This window comes from Pongo abelii, chromosome 9 (assembly GCF_028885655.2).
Source record: "Pongo abelii isolate AG06213 chromosome 9, NHGRI_mPonAbe1-v2.0_pri, whole genome shotgun sequence".
In the NCBI taxonomy this organism is placed as follows: Eukaryota; Metazoa; Chordata; class Mammalia; order Primates; family Hominidae; genus Pongo; species Pongo abelii.
Genome location: NC_071994.2, coordinates 125,074,009 through 125,090,308, shown reverse-complemented (window position 1 = coordinate 125,090,308; position 16,300 = coordinate 125,074,009). Strand labels below are relative to the sequence as shown.

General features: G+C 40.0%; 1 long non-coding RNA gene across 2 annotated transcripts in view; it reads right to left on the bottom strand.

Moving 5' to 3' along the window:
• Positions 1-16,300, bottom strand: part of LOC112135470 (uncharacterized) — a 261,078-nt gene that overhangs the window by 28,614 nt on the left and 216,164 nt on the right. The window contains exons 5-7 of one of the 2 annotated variants that reach the window (XR_010141753.1): positions 11,295-11,423; positions 7,546-7,691; positions 4,072-4,184 (exon numbers count right to left, since the gene is read on the bottom strand). This is a non-coding gene — a long non-coding RNA (uncharacterized LOC112135470). The remainder of the gene's footprint in view (positions 1-4,071; positions 4,185-7,545; positions 7,692-11,294; positions 11,424-16,300) is intronic. The other variant, XR_008511465.2, reaches the window with a different exon arrangement.

Sequence of the window (16,300 nt, the reverse complement as noted above, 5' to 3'; positions counted from 1 at the left end):
TTTCCTGCCCTCAATTTGCCATTTCTACTTCCAGTTCTGAAGATGCTCTTTTCGCCATCACTGTCCCTCTTTAAATTCTACCTGTATTTCAAAGCTTGGTTCCGGTAATATCTTTTTTACAGGACTTTCTCCAATAACTTATCCTCACACTGATCACCCAGTGTTCCTTTAAATAGAACATCACTGAGTCAACTACACAGGTTAACTCTCTGGTCTTTATTTCTGGTGTTTGTGCTTTGTCTCTTCAAGTAGATGCAAGTGTGTCTGGATTTTGAATCAGACAGGCACACCTTCCCACAGACTAGTTTTGTGACCTTGAGCAAGTTACTTCTCAACGCCTCAGTTTTCTCTCTATAAAATGGGGAGAATGTAACACCCCATAGAGAGTTACAGTGAGGACTGATCAAAGTAATTGTTCATTATATGGTAGATATTATTGATGTTAAACAGTCCCTTACAGAGGTGTCTGGCTCAATGTCACATTAACATGGCCTCACAGTCTACATGTAAGCCTCTAACTGGCATGACCTTTTTCTCCAGCACCCGATCGAGTCTGTAAGCTTTCTAGAAAATTATTAAAGCTCATGGTAGAAGAAAGTTTTTTCTTACATACATGATACACAATATACACACACACTTACAAAATAGATATCCATATACATCGTCCTACTTTCTAAAATTAAATATTTAAAATGGAAACTTAAGTTGTCAAATAAAATGAAACTGGCTCCCAAGGAATACAGGCACATTACTTTGGTAACTCCCTGGACCTACCAAAAGTGCCATCCGGGCTGCTTGAGGAGTTATAATCCTGGAAATTTTATTACATACTTAACCATCACATGTAGACTTGGAACAAAAATCTTTAGTTGTTCACATCTAGCTTTATTTGTAGGCAGCCTAACAGATGTGAATTAAGGAGTAGCAGCCTCTGTCCAAAACACCTCACTCATTTGCTGTGGAAGTGCTAATGGAGAGTTACTCCTCTGTGATAAGGCTGCAGATATGTTTATTAGAGAAAAACCATCTATGGTGCTGTTAAGGACTGAATTATGCCCCCCTCCAATTCATATCTTGAAGCCCTAATCCCCAATATAACTGTGTTTGAAGATATGGCCTTTAAGGAGGTGATTAAGGTTAAATGAGGTCATATGAGTGGGGCCCTAATCCAATATGACCCATGTCCTTATATAAGACAGACACCAGGAATGCGTATGCACAGAGAAAAGGCCATGTAAGGACACAGCAAAAAGGTGGCTGTTTGCACACCAAGAAGAGAGGCTTCAGGAGAACCGCACCCTGCTGGCAACTTGATCTTGAACTTCCAGCACCTAGAACTGTGAGAATATTAATTTCTGTTGTTGAAGCTAACAAGTCTGAAATGCCAAAAGACATGCATTCTCCATGTTAACGAAAGTGTCCTCAAATAGTGAGACTCCTGACCGTCACCACGGAAAGCAGCTGACAGCACTGAAACTCAAAACAGGCCAGTTTAGCTGGAAGAAGGGGCACTAAGAGTAGATGGGAAAGACTATTTCAGCATACAGACTGTTGTCAAGGGAAGACAGATGAGAACAAGGTGCTAGAGTGGGCGGCCCTGGGCAGTTCTTTCTTCCAGGGGCGGTGGAGCTTCTGCAAATGAGAGGGTTGGAGGCTGCAGGTTCAAGACAAGCCTTCTCTTGCAATGCACTCTGACCATGGCAGCATGGTACCAGGGGAATGAGCACTACCATAACCAGAAGGGCTGTGTCAGAATATCTATTCAGCTGCCTATCTCCACAGACCCTGAGCCATGCTGTCTGCAGTCTCTTCAAATGTTTAAGAAAAATACAGCCAGCAGAATTCCTGGGGATGGTGAGGTCAGGGCTTGAAGGGGTTCAGGACTCAGAGTATGGTGCTTGGAGAATATTTGAACTGTTTTCATTCCACCACTGCTTTTCCAAGCACATATAAACACCACCCACATGCCACTCCCATAAGATGATTCTGGTTTAGTAGTCCAGAGACCTGAGCTCAAGACCTATCTAAGGGCTGGGTGCAGTGGCTCATGCCTATAATCCCAGCACATTGGGAGGCCAAGGTGGGAGTATTTCTTGGACCCAGGAGTTCAAGACCCACCTGGGCAACATCACAAGACCTCGTCTCTACAAATAATAATAAAAATAAAAATTAACCAGGCAGGGTGGCATGCACCTGTCGTCCCAGCTACTCAGGAGGCTGAAGTGGGAGGATCGCTTGAGCCTGGGTGGTCTAGGCTGCAGTGAGCTATGATCACACCACTGCCCTCCAACCTGGACAACAGAGTGAGACTCAATCGCAAAAAAAAAAAAAAAGACATATATGTGAAACTCTTCTAAATTCATTGCTTTTAAAATACAACACTACAAGTTATCAATCTTGCAAGTCCAGGTTTCCTCCTTTTTAAATGTGCGGTAATTTTAGGTGGTGAGGTATACAGAGACCCCTAGGCCATAGCATGAATCTGTACTCTAATCTCTGCACCCCCTGCTCGCTCTGTGGCATTTGGCATCCGTGCCTCTTTCCTGTCTAGGTCTCAATTTCCTTGTCTATAAAGAATGGGGATAAACTTTATCATTTATAAAGTCCCTGCCAATTCCAGAGTTCTGGTGTGCTATTTTAAAAAAATCCTTGAGGGCAAAGTACAGAGCGTGTGTTTGCATGTGTGTGTGCACGCGTGCACGCTCTGCATCCTCTTAGCTCTGCAAGAGGTAGAATGGGCAAAGCAATTTGTTCACTAAAATGGCACAATCATTCTTGCTTTGATTTGTCTGACTATAGGAAGCACTCATCGCCACAGCAGCTCTACCCACACATTAAATATTACCAATCAGCAAAATGTGAAAATATACATGTGGAGTGGAGAAAAACCCACTCAGGGAGGATACTTAGAGAAGGTAGGTCCTAAATTGCAAATGCTAGGAAAAAAAAAAAAAGAAATCCACCCCACTTGCCCCTCTGGCTGCAGTGAAATGCCAGGGCACCACGCAGGCATCCTGAGAACTTGGAGCCACACAACAGGGTGCATTCAGTGCTCCAGAGCCATCCACTGCCCCACATGCTCTGGCGCCAAGATACAATGTACATGCCAGTCCCTGAATTACAGTCAACCTGAAGCAGCATCCGCCAAAGATTAAATCAAAATTTACCAGGTAAAACCCAAATGCAGTAAAGGTTCCAACAGGACAATGTGGAAAAGTGTATTAAAATGAAAAAAGAAGAGAAAAGTTTAGGGGAAAAAAAGGTTCAGCCAAAATAAGGCAGCCATTGGAATTTGCCAAGTGGCTCCTTTAATGAAGGACGGTCTTCTTAAATTACATTCATTTCTCTTACCCTTTTCAGGGCAGTCCAGGGTGAATAATATGTTTGTTTCTGGCTGAAGAGGTGCCAAGTTGAAGGCAGTTTTTGGTTAATAAAACTGGTCCATGCTATCAGCCAGAAATCTTGTCTACTTTTAGAAATCAAGAGAAACTAGTTTGATCTTGATCTTCAAGAATGACAGAACCTATTAATCCATAGCATTTTCATTTTAAAGCATATTCAGGACAAGTGAGAAGAGTAAATCGTATTTCACCCTGCTTTTCTGTTCCTTGAGCCTCCTTCTACCTGGCTTTACATGTACTAATATTTATGTTTAGCACAGCCTGTGCACAGATGCCAGGCAAGTCATTCCAGAAACTCTTTTAATTACTTTTTTCCCAACTCAGAAACTAGCAATCGTTTTCCATTATCTATAGACAAAAAAAAAATCCCCATTCTTTATTTTTTAAAGATGGAAACTTACTGTATTTGCTCAGGCTGATCTCAAACCCCTAGGTTCAAGCGATCTTCCCATCTCAGCCTCCCGAAGTGCTGGGATTACAGGTATGACGCACTGTATCAGGCCAGAAATTTCCATTCTTGATTTTGACAGTTAGAAGTTTGAGCAGTCAATTGCTTTATCTCCTCTACCCTCATCACCCACCCCTAAAGCTTAGCCTTATTTATTCTCAACATGGCCCTTGGCGCCAAGCAGGCTCTCTTCTTCAATATCACCCACAATCACAGACTTACCCATCACTGTGCCCTTGTGGATGCTGGTTTCTATTTTATTTGTCCAATTCACTGCTTTACCCTCAACTCCTAGCAGAGGACCAGACATGTAGGAGGTACATAACAAGTATATGCTGCAAAAAAGAAAGAATGCAAAAGGAATAGACCATGGACTTAAAACCATTCCATTGCTTCCACCAGGCTGTATCTTAATTATCCCTATAAGGCCACTTCAAGTGCAGCCTGCTCCATGAATCCTTCAGCTGTCTATCACACACTAACATCTTCTGTCCTTTGAAGTTATGTAGACCTTACTAACCTGTTGAGGATGAATTTGACTGCTTCTTGTTTTTCTCACAGTGCCTAACCTACAGCGAGTCTCTCAGTGGGTTCCTCTAATTTTCCATTTGAAGAAAGAAAAGGAAGTCAGTATTTAAAAGACCCGGATGCTGTATTTCCCTTTCAGTGCTATCTAAGATGGTTTTCTTAAATGATTTTCCTCTTCTTTTTCTTATTATTTTTTTTTTTTTAATTTTTTTTTTGAGACAGAGTCTCGCTCTTTCCCCCAGGCCGGACTGCAGTGGTGCGATCTCAGCTCACTGCAAGCTCCGCCTCCCAGGTTCACGCCATTCTCCTGCCTCAGCCTCCCAAGCAGCTGGGACTACAGGCGCCTGCCACCACGCCCAGCTAATTTTTTTGTATCTTTAGTAGAGACAGGGTTTCACCGTGTTAGCCAGGGTGGTCTCGATCTCCTGACCTCGTGATCCGCCTGCCTCGGCCTCCCAAAGTGCTGGGATTACAGGCGTGAGCCACTGCGCCCGGCCTCCTCTTCTTTTTCTGATTTGTGTGATGTGGTCCTCATCTGCTCTCCTTTTGCTCTCTCTACTGTTCAGTGCTGCATTCAGAGGACAGGATTGGGACTAGATTGTCTTGGCTCACAGCCCAGATGTGGAATTTCCTAGCTCTGTGACCTTGGGCAAGTTACTTAACTTCTCTGAGTTCTCAGTTTTCTCATCATAGACTTGTTATGAAGGTTAAATAAATTAAACTGCTTTGAACATTGCCAGGTACATAAAATGCCAAATTCATATGACCTTTGATTATGCTCTAGCCACACTGGTCTTCTATTTCTTGAAACACACCATACACCTTTCTACTCCAGAACTTTCACATATGTTATTCCTCAGTACTTGAAATCATTTCCTTGCTCATTCTTTCCCTTCAGGTCTCATGTTAAATGGCACTTTGTTAGGGACGCCTTTCTTGACTTATATGCAGTCTAGGTTAGGTCTCTTCTAATTTCTTCCTAAAGCTCCCTAAATATCAGCATGACACTAGTCACATTCACAATTTTTTGTTCAAAGATCATTTCCCAGGTTAGACAAGACACTCCAAAGGCAAGAAGGGGATGTATCTGTCTTATTCATTCTTTTTTTTTTTTTTTTTTTGAGAAAAAGTCTCACTCTTGTCCCCCAGGCTGGAGTGTAATGGCGTGAACTCAGCTGACTGCAACCTCCACCTCCCAGGTTCAAGTGATTCTCCTGCCTCAGCCTCCCAAGTGGCTGGGATTATAGGCATGCGTGACCACGCCCAGCTAATTTTTGTATTTTTAGTAGAGACAGGGTTTCACCATGTTAGCCAGGCTAGTCTCGAACTCCTGACCTCAGGTGATCCACCCACCTCAGCCTCCCAAAGTGCTGGGATTACAGGTGTGAGCCACTGCGCCCAGCCTGTCTTATTCATTCTCGAACACAGAACACCTCACACAGAAATTACAAATACATATTTATTGGGTAAATGAATCAATGAACTATCATGGGGAAACTGGAAAAGATTCATAGGACAGTCCCAGACTTTGGAACAAGGTTGCATCTGACAATAAAATTATTAGATGCAAAATAAAGTAGATTAGATTGGCCACCTAGAGAGTAAACAGAAAATGGATAGCTGAGGAGATCGAGAAACACCCAAGCCCAGGCTAGGTTGATTGGAATGTGCTGGCCTTTAGCATTACTGCAAAACAGGGATGCAGAAATGTCAGCGGTGTGTTATATAACAAGTATTTTTGCCACCTGTAATAAATCATCATGGCACATATCCCAAAAGCTTTCCTCTCCAAAGGGAGCCTGGGATCCAAGTTGCCTGGATAATTTTAGCGGTGCCTCCCTTTGGTACATGTCTGAAGAACAATGGTTCTCCCATGTTGTTGCTTTATTCACTTCTTATTTGGCTGAGGGGGAGGGGAACAGAGTAGGGAGTTGAGGCAAGTAGGTCAGCAACACATGCCAAAAAGGACTAGAGATTAAAACACATGTTTATGGCTGGCAAAGGGCCCCTTCCCACAGTCTATCTTGAAAGTAGAAAATAGCTCACCATGAAATATTAAATAAGTGAACTTGCTACAAGCACCCACAGTACAGTTTCTAAAATATACTCACACATTTCTGAGCCTCCTAATTAATCGGAGGAAGTTGGAACCTCATGGCATTGTAGACAGCTCTAACAAGCTGGTTTTAAAGGAGTTAAAGAAATGTGTTGATTGGAGCAAGTCAGCATTCACAATAAGGACAAAATGTTCTCAAACGCATCGAGGCAGTTCTGTAGTGGAGAAGGAAGTGAACTTGGGCCTACTGGGAGATGAATGCCTTTCTCCAGAATCCCAGCCTCAAAACTTCCCTTTTTAAACTGTCTTCACAGCCTCTTATTGGGATACCAATACCTGAATTTTAGTTTGTGTTCCTCAGACTGCCAGGTGGAACGAGCACAAACGAGTAGCAAGTGGCAGAGGAAGCCTGCAGGGAGAAAGGAGTGGGGTCCCCTGACGGCCTGCAGAGCCACAAACAGAGGAAAAAAAATCATCCTTCTCATTTCTGCACAAAGTGAGAGAGGGGCAAAAGATCCGCAAATTAGTTCATTGTGAACGCCTTTGTGAATAACCTCCACGTTTGCTCTCAAGTAGATTTCATAATTCTTTTGATAGCTTTGAGAATAAAATGAGTAAAAAGTTAACTTCCTTTTGGTCCTCTTATCAAGAGTAAATAAAGTTCAACTTTGCTTGTTCTCGGTTTAGCCAGCCCCCTTCCTGGGACCCATTGATCAAGTATGTGATTGAGAGAATTCAATAAACATGAGGAAATGGGACCTGTTTGGGAACAAAGATCCCTACGGGCTCTTCTCCAAAGAGAACCTGACTCTCCCCTGTCACCATCACGAGCCTCGGCTGGAGAGGCTTTCTTACCTTTGCAGGCAGGTGCTGAGCCACCAGGTGGGCCTGGCCTGACCCTAGAACTGCAGTGTGCTTCCCTTTTAAATAAACTAAGCTGAGCAGGAAGACAAGAAGAAAGATAATGTCCGTGATGAATGGGCAGTCAGGCTAGCTGGCTTTCCAAACTCGGTTCTTCCAGCATCCCTCTAGGTGACCTTGTCTAAATTATCTCCTGTTTCGAGGCCTTGGCTTCCCATTCTGTATAATGTGGATGACAATTTCACCCTTACCTTGTTTGCTGGTTCAGCATCAAACTGCCATGCGACCTTATGGTTGCATGGAGGGCATCTGACCTTCATGTAATATCAGACAGAATAACCAATATTTCCAGCCAGTGCTTATGTTAAAAAGAAAATAAGCATTTTATCCAAATAACCTGAAAAAAAAAGACAAAATCAGTATTTCCAACAAAAGTATTAAAAAACTTTTAAATGTTATAAGCTGTGCATGTGTTACCTACCGAAAAATAACTATTTTGAAAATCGAAGCAACAATTTCAGAGCTTTTCCACTAGTTCTTAATGTATTATTTTACATCAAGACTTAATTCCATGGGTCGATTTTGATTAGATGAATGCTTTGTAATTTATCAGTATTCTCTACTTTACCATCAATCACCTTCCCTAAAACAGCACAACTCAGGGGCTTCAAATGCCCCAGATGGTGGGATGCTCCTTCCACTCTTTCAGCAGGGGGTCTTTACCAGGTGTGATCTCAGAATATATGAAACACCCTTTAGGGACTTGTTTAAAAACCTTGGCCGGGCACAGTTGCTCACACCTGTAATCCCAGCACTTTGGGAGGCTGAGGCGGGCGGATCACTAGGTCAAGAGATCGAGACCATCGTGGCTAACACAGTGAAACCCCGTCTCTACTAAAAATACAAAAAAAAAAAAAATTAGCCGGGCGTGGTGGCGGGCACCTGTAGTCCCAGCTACTCAGGAGGCTGAGGCAGGAGAATGGCATGAATCCAGGAGGCAGAGCTTGCAGTGAGCCAAGATCGCACCACTGCACTCCAGCCTGGGTGACAGAGCAAGACTCCATCTCAATAATAATAATAATAATAATAATAAATAAAATTAAATTAAATTAAAACCTTTTGTGTACAAAAATTCAGAGCAAAGAATAGCCTATTCCATAAAGGTCATGAGGCCTCAGAGATTATCACATCCAATTACAGATGAGACAACAAAAGCTCAGAGAGGTTACGTACATTGCCCAAATGTATACAGCTAATTGATGACAAAACAAAGTTTGGAACTCAAGTTCCTTGAAACCCACTACAGTGCATTTTGCAATGTATTTTTTTACAGTCAAATTAGGCTAATAAATATTTACTGAGTGCCTAGAAGGTGAAAAACACCATGCTAGGTGAGGTGAGGGATACAAAAATTAAAAAAAATACACTTCCAGTCCTCCCAGGGCTTGATGCTAGGAGAGGAAAGACATTGCTTTAATTTAAGGCAGCTTTAGAAAAACTACAGTATTCCAGATTAGGTAGTAAAAGGTTGGGAAAGATGAAAAAAAGTAATTTTGGTTCTGAAGGAACCAAACCCATTGAAGTTTTCTTTTGAGCTCAGCCTTGAAGGATGCTACATTTGATAGGAAGCCATGCAGATAGAAAGCATTCTAGAAGCCCAGGGCACAGTTGTAAAGGTAGATGTGGTTATGAGCTCTCTGCTGATTTCACTAGTTCATTAGAGAAGGTGGTGTCTGAATCTGTAGCGACTAGATACGTGGCTCAGTACTCTGCACTGGGGGTGCATGGCTAGCCTCTGATCTGTATTCAGTCATAGCATAGGCCATCGGGTTTACCCACTGATGAAAAGCCTAGAGCGTTTGGGTTCATTCCCATCACTTACCAGCAGTGTGATTTTGTGCAAGTTATTGAACCGCTCTCTGCCTCAGTTTCCTCATTTGTAAAGTGGGGATTATAACAATACCTCTCTCTTAAGATTGTTGTAAGGGTTAAATTAGTTCATTTAAATAACCTTGCACACATGGCTCACACCTGTAATCCCGGCACTTAGGAAGGCTGAGGTGGGTGGATCACTCGAGGTCAAGAGTTTGAGACCAGCCTGACCAACATGGTGAAACCCCGTCTCTGAAGCTCTGTCTCTACTAAAAATACAAAAATTAGCTGGATGTGGTGGCAGGCACCTGTAATTCCAGCTCCTCAGGAGGCTGAGGCATGAGAATCGCGTGAACCCAGGAGATGGAGGTTTCAGTGAGGTGAAATCACGCCACTGCACTCCAGCTTGGGTAACAGAGTGAGACTGTGTCTCAAAAAAAAAAAAAAAAAAAAAGAGGAAAAAAAATAAGCTTAGAACAATGTCTGAAACATGGTGAGTGCCAGGTACGTATTTGTTCAAAACATCTAATCTGACTGAAGGCAGCAGATTCTTTCAAAAGATCCCCTAGAGAGGTAAGGAATAGCTGTGAAACGTTCCTATTCTATTATTCCACTTAGAAGAAGAAGAGAAATACTCTAGTATTCATTCTGTGATGAATTCTTAAAAACAATTTTTTTGAGGTAGAGTATCCTAGGTCATTGCCCTGATGCCCTTACTCACTTCTGCTAGCGGATCCCAACTGTATGAGGTGACCCCCCTAGAATGCGCCTCACCCTGAGATGATGGGTTTAGCCTTGCTTGGAATCATAGTTTGCTCTTGGTAATGCACCGAAGTCACATGGAGCTTGATTTTCCATGGCTCAGAATAGATCCTGACCTCGCTGTGGGCTGCTCCCCTTTGCTAATGGTTTCATGTACTCCAGATTGCATTACTACCAGGAATCGATTTTTCAGCTTTTTAAAAGCGGTCTATTTTGGTCAGCCTTCTTCCACTCTTAGAGATGTATTTATTTCCCAGAATGTGTAGCAACTCTTAGACAAAGTAAATTTGGATGACTGAAATGGAAGCAATCTGCTGTCCAGTTGTCGGGAAAGCTGGGAGGTTTTCCCTGGAAAATTCTTTTGTAGGTCAAAGCAAAGGAAATTCATTTATCTCATGTGGAGGATCAAAGTGAAACAATGTAAAACCTAACTGAGATTTGAGAACTTTAGTAAAGGCAGTCACATCTATAGAAGTCATCAGTTCATACAGCAGCACTGCCCAGTATGGTAGCTACAAGCCACCTGTAGGAATTAAGCACCTGAAATGTAGCTGATGTGATTGAGGAACTGAATTTCTAATTCTATTACATTTTAATTAATTTAAATTTAAAAACTGATATTCGATTCAGTTACAGAAAACCTTTTTAGGCTTGCGGAGATTTAGGGATGTGAATCTATTTAATCAACTACATTATGCAACCTAAATACGTATCAAGTATTTCTGATGAGAAGTTAGCATCCAAATTGAGATATGCTGTAAGTGTAAAATATACAAGATTTCATAAACTTAGTAAAGAAAAGAGAATGTAAAGTATCTCCTTAATATTTGAAATGATAATATTCTAGTTATGTTGGGTTAAATAAAATATATCATTAAAATTAAGTTCACTGGTTTCTTCACACTTTTATTGAATGTGGTTTAGAAAAATTTAAATTACGTATGTGGCTCATATTATATTTGTATTGGACAGTGCTATTAAAGAACAATTTCAAATACATCAATCCATTTGTTCTTTACAACAACCACATGATTTGGTCAAAATAGGTATTGTAATTTCTGTTTTAAAGATATGAAAACTAAGGTTCAGGCAGTTGTGGCTCACCAACCCTTGGAATGAAAGACAGAGCCTGATTCTGTAACTTCTGATTGGAATCCAGGGCAGTGCAATTACTTGGCTTAAGACCAGAAACAAAATTTTGTAAAGACCTCTTAGACTCTCAGACTGAACCTGTTAACTCTGTGCATAAGTGGCTAAAGGGACTAACGCATCTCAAGCCTTAAAGGAGCAACAATAACGCAAGCAAAGGTCACATGAGCATGCAAACACACAGACATCTGCAATGGGCACATTGCATTTATTTGACCTTCGTGGTTATTTGGGGAATCCTTCGAAAAGCATTTCTATACTATAAACAGGGTGTCCAATGTTTCATATAACCATTCCTCTGAATCCTGTGGAGGACCAGTGTTTCATATAGCCAATCCTCTGAATCCTGTGGAGGAATGTGGACAGTGAGATTTGTGCAACGATCACAAGGCCAATAGCAAACTGACTAACCACAGGAATTTAAAATGTAGGCTAAACACAAAGCAAAAGAAAAACTGTAAAGAACCAAAGAGTAAAACTAATAAATGTCCAATTCATTAATTGAGAAAACCCATAAAACTGTGCAGATAATAAAATTAGAACTTAAAAAATAAAGGGCAATATGTTCATGAATGGAAACATAAATTATTATAAATTGTTACTTCTCACCGGGCACAGTAGCTCACGCCTGTAATCCCAGCACTTTGGGAGGCTGAGGCAGGTGGATCACTTGAGGTCAGGAGTTTGACACCAGCCTGGCCAACATGGTGAAATCCTGTCTCTACTAAAACTACAAAATTAGCCAGGCATGGTGGCGGGCGCCTGTAATCCCAACTACTTGGGAAGCTGAGGCGGGAGAATCGTTTGAACCCAGGAGGCAGTGAGCCCAGATTGCACCACTGCACTCCAGCCTGGGTGACAGAGTGAGACTTGGTCTCCAAAAAAAAAAAAAAAAAAAAAAAAAATTGTTACTTCTCTCTCCAATCATCAATTTACAAGTAGCACTTAACAAAGGAACATGTTAAACAACTGACTTAGTTCATTTTGTGTTGCTATAACAGAAAACTTGAGACTGGGTAATTTACAAAGAAAAGAGATTTATTTAGCTCATGGTTCTGCAGGGTATAAAGTTCAGGACTGGAGCCCACATCTGGTGGCCTCTGGTGGCAGCCTTGTGCTGCATCATAAAATAACAGAGAAGTGAAAGGGAAGGATGCTTGTGCAAAATGACACACACAAGAGGCTGGCCTTGCTTTATAACAACCCACTCAGGCAGGAACTAGTCCATTTCTAAGAGAGTGAGAACTCACTCCCAGGAGACAGCAGTAATCAATTCATGTGGGTAGGCCCCCATGATTCGAAAACCTACCACCAGGCCCCATATCCCAACACCGTCAATTGGAAATCAAATTTCAATATGAGTTTTCGATGGGATACACTCAAACCACAGCAACTATATCATATAAGAGTGATAGAAATGCAATCGGCAAAATCCGTACAGTGGGAACACCCAGGACAAACAAGACAAACACCCAGGTTCTGCAAAAACAATATATGTCAAGATAAAAACAAAAGAAATGGAAAGTTAACATGGATATTAAAAGAGGCTTAAAAGGCAAATCAACAATTATACTTTGTGAATCTTGTTTGAATTCTGAAATTTATGAAACTGTAAAAAAAAAAAAAGACACCTATGAAGCAATTGGAAATTTGAACATTAGATAGTTGATGGTATTAAGGAACTATTGTTGAAGATTTTAGTTATGATAGTAGAACTATGGTTATTTTTCAAAGGTCCTTTTCTTTTAAAGGTATACAGTAAAATATGTACAAATAAAATATGTCTGATATTAGCCTCAAAGTACTGCAAGAGAAATTTAAACTCTGGTACAATCATAAGTTAGTGTTAGTTCTATAATGGTAAAAATAATTGAGGACATATACACTAGTGGCCCTTGCCACAGACTAACTATTCTTCTAAAAATCTTGCTACCAGAGATTTCTGCTTTTGGCTATGATGAAGTAAATGGCATCAGCTTAGCTTTCTCACTTTAAATAACAATAAAATTGGTCAAAGTATAGGACACAAATACAGTGCACATATAGACTGCAACCTTATGAGAAAAGATAAAATTAGGTAAACCTAACAATTGTCTTTTCTTTCTGCCTGGACACCCATTCCAGAGCATAAAACTGAGAGGTGGGTTTGTGAGCAGAGCAGAGTTCTTACAAAGTTAAAAAGACAGATATCCAAGTTTGGATAGGCTCGGATATCTGGAATAGGCAGGCTGGAGTACTTGGGAGAAGGGTATTATGCTGAGAAACAAGTTCTGCAAATCTGGAAAGGAGTCTCCTTGAGTTTTGTATGAATATTAAGCAGTGAATGAATAGGATAAGATCACACAAGGCTGGGTAAAGAATAACAACTAAAGAATAATCAATTAATCAATAAATTGAAGAATAGCTACCAGGGTTCACACAGAACTGGGAGACATTCAAATTCCCTCCAGACAAGTGAAAGTTCTCATTAAAACAGTTGAAGAATTCTACAGAGACCACAGAAAGGGCATTACTTACTGTGGCACTGAAATCACCCTAGAATTAAGATTCTAAAACCACTGTAACAACGTTTCAAAAACAAGCCTCAAAGGATCAAACTATTCTGGAATTAAATTAACTCCTGGCCAGAATAAAGCCCAACACTGTTTACATAAACACAACAAAATCCAGACACTCAACAAGTAACATTCTAAATATCTCACATATAATCAAGCATTACTAGTCATGTGGAAAAGCAGAAACGTGGCTCATATCCTGGAGAAAAATCAGACATTTAAAACAAACACATAAATGATGTGTAGATAAAAGTAGCAGAAAATACTTTAAGATATTATAAATATGTACAAGGATTTAAAGGAAAACATGAACACAATGGACACTTCATGTTGTTTCTGAGATAAATCAAGAAGACAAATCTAATGTATAGTGACCTAAGGCAGATCATTGGTTGCCTGGAGGTGGTGATATGAGATTGCCTGGAATGAGGCTGTAGCAATTATTTTAGAGTGATGCATATGTTCTATAACTTGATTGAGGTGATGATTATACTAAAAAATTATCAAAATGTACACATAAAATGGATGCATTTTATTAGTATGAATATACTTATATGATGTATTTTATTATATACATTATATTAGTATACCTAGTATGGTATATTTAGTATATAAATTATATATCAAATTTATATATCAAATATATATTTGATTTTAAAAGCTCAAAAACTAGGTAAAAACAAAGGGAAGAAAGAGGATAGGTTGTGAACCTATGGAGATTGACCATAGATTGATTTGGAGGGCTCGATGATGGCTACATGGTGATTTGCTACATTATTCAATATACACTTTTAATCTTTGAAATTCCTTATAATATTTTTTAAAGAAGACAACTAGGCTGCTGGTTTTGTCAGAGGGAATGTAAAATTGCAGATAATCTTTTTTTAACTTCCCATAACCTTTTATTTAAAAAAAAATATGTATTTTTCATTTACAACCTTGATTCTCATTTCTTTTTCACTACCCCTTCATAGACACCTAATTGGTAAACATCCTTGGATAACTGTGTCTTGGAAACTTTTAGTATTGCCATTTGTACATGTATTTTAAATTTACTTATTGAACTGTGCAGTAGGTCTCATTCTCTTTCCTTTTTTTCACTCAATACTATTTAGATCTATCCATGACACTATACGTAACTGCTGTTCATTCCTTCTATTTCAAGAGTTTTACTCAATCATTCCCCCTAGTGATGGATGACTCAAGAACCTCCTATTCCTCACTCTTAAAAAAAAAAAAAAAACCTGAGGAAAACATTCTTGTGTATGTCTTATTACGTATCTATCTACTGAGGTTTCTGTCAAATTTGGCCAGGAGTGGAATTGCCATCTGTTAGACCACATACATATCTAATTTCCATAAGGACCCCTTCCACAAAACCACTGAATAACTTCCCATCCTATTCAGAGTGAAATACAAAGTTGTCAAAACACCTACAAGGCCCTTTTCTATCTCCTCCAATTTACCTCTCTTACTGCATCTTCTCTTTTTCTCCTCTTCATTTCCTCAGATCAGGCCACACTAACCTTGCTTTCCTTAAATATCTTAAGCATATTCTCCACTTATGTCCTTGTGCTTGCCATAAACTCCGCCTTCTCCAGGACTCTCTTCTCCAGGGTATATATGTGATTTATCTCTCACTGGGCTTTGCTCAAATATCTCCTCCTCAATAGGGTCTTCCCTAACCACCAAATTTAAACTTGTAATTGTTTCCTTTTCTTTTGACCACCTACTTTACTCTCATCCTGTCTTTTATTTTTTCTATGCCTCTTATTACCATCTAACATACCTTAGTTTTACATTTTGTTTGCTGTTTTCTCTGTCCACTAGATTATAAGCTTAAGGAAGGCAAATATTTCTATATGTTTTGTTCACTCACTGCTGATTTCCTAGCCCTTCAAATAGTTTAAATATTTGTTGATTAAAATACTGCCAGATTTATCTCTAGAATGCCTATACCAGTCTTTACTACTGTGAGCAGCATGAAGATTCTTGTTTTTCTCGTTCCAGCTCAGTATTTGGTGTTATATGACTTTAGTTTTTACCATATAGAAAATTTTTTTGACATTTTGTTTTGATTTTATTTTTCTTTTTTTATTTTATTTTATTATTATTATACTTTAAGTTTTAGGGTACATGTGCACAACGTGCAGGTTTGTTACATATGTATACATGTGCCATGTTGGTGTGCTGCACCCATTCACTCGTCATTTAGCATTAGGTGTATCTCCTAATGCTATCCCTCCCCGCTACCCCCACCCCACAACAGTCCCCGGTATGTGATGTTCCCCTTCCTGTGTCCATGTGTTCTCATTGTTCAATTCCCATCTATGAGTGAGAACATGCGGTGTTTGGTTTTTTGTCCTTGCGATAATTTCCTGAGAATGATGGTTTCTAGTTTCATCCATGTCCCTACAAAGGAAATGAAGTCATCATTTTTTATGGCTGCATAGTATTCCATGGTGTATATGTGCCACATTTTCTTAATCCAGTCCATCGTTGTTGGACTTTTAGGTTGGTTCCAAGTCTTTGCTATTGTGAATAGTGCCACAATAAACATACGTGTGGATGTGTCTTTATAGCAGCATGATTTATAATCCTTTGGGTATACACCCAGTAATGGGATGGCTGGGTCAAATGGTATTTCTAGTTCTAGATCCCTGAGGAA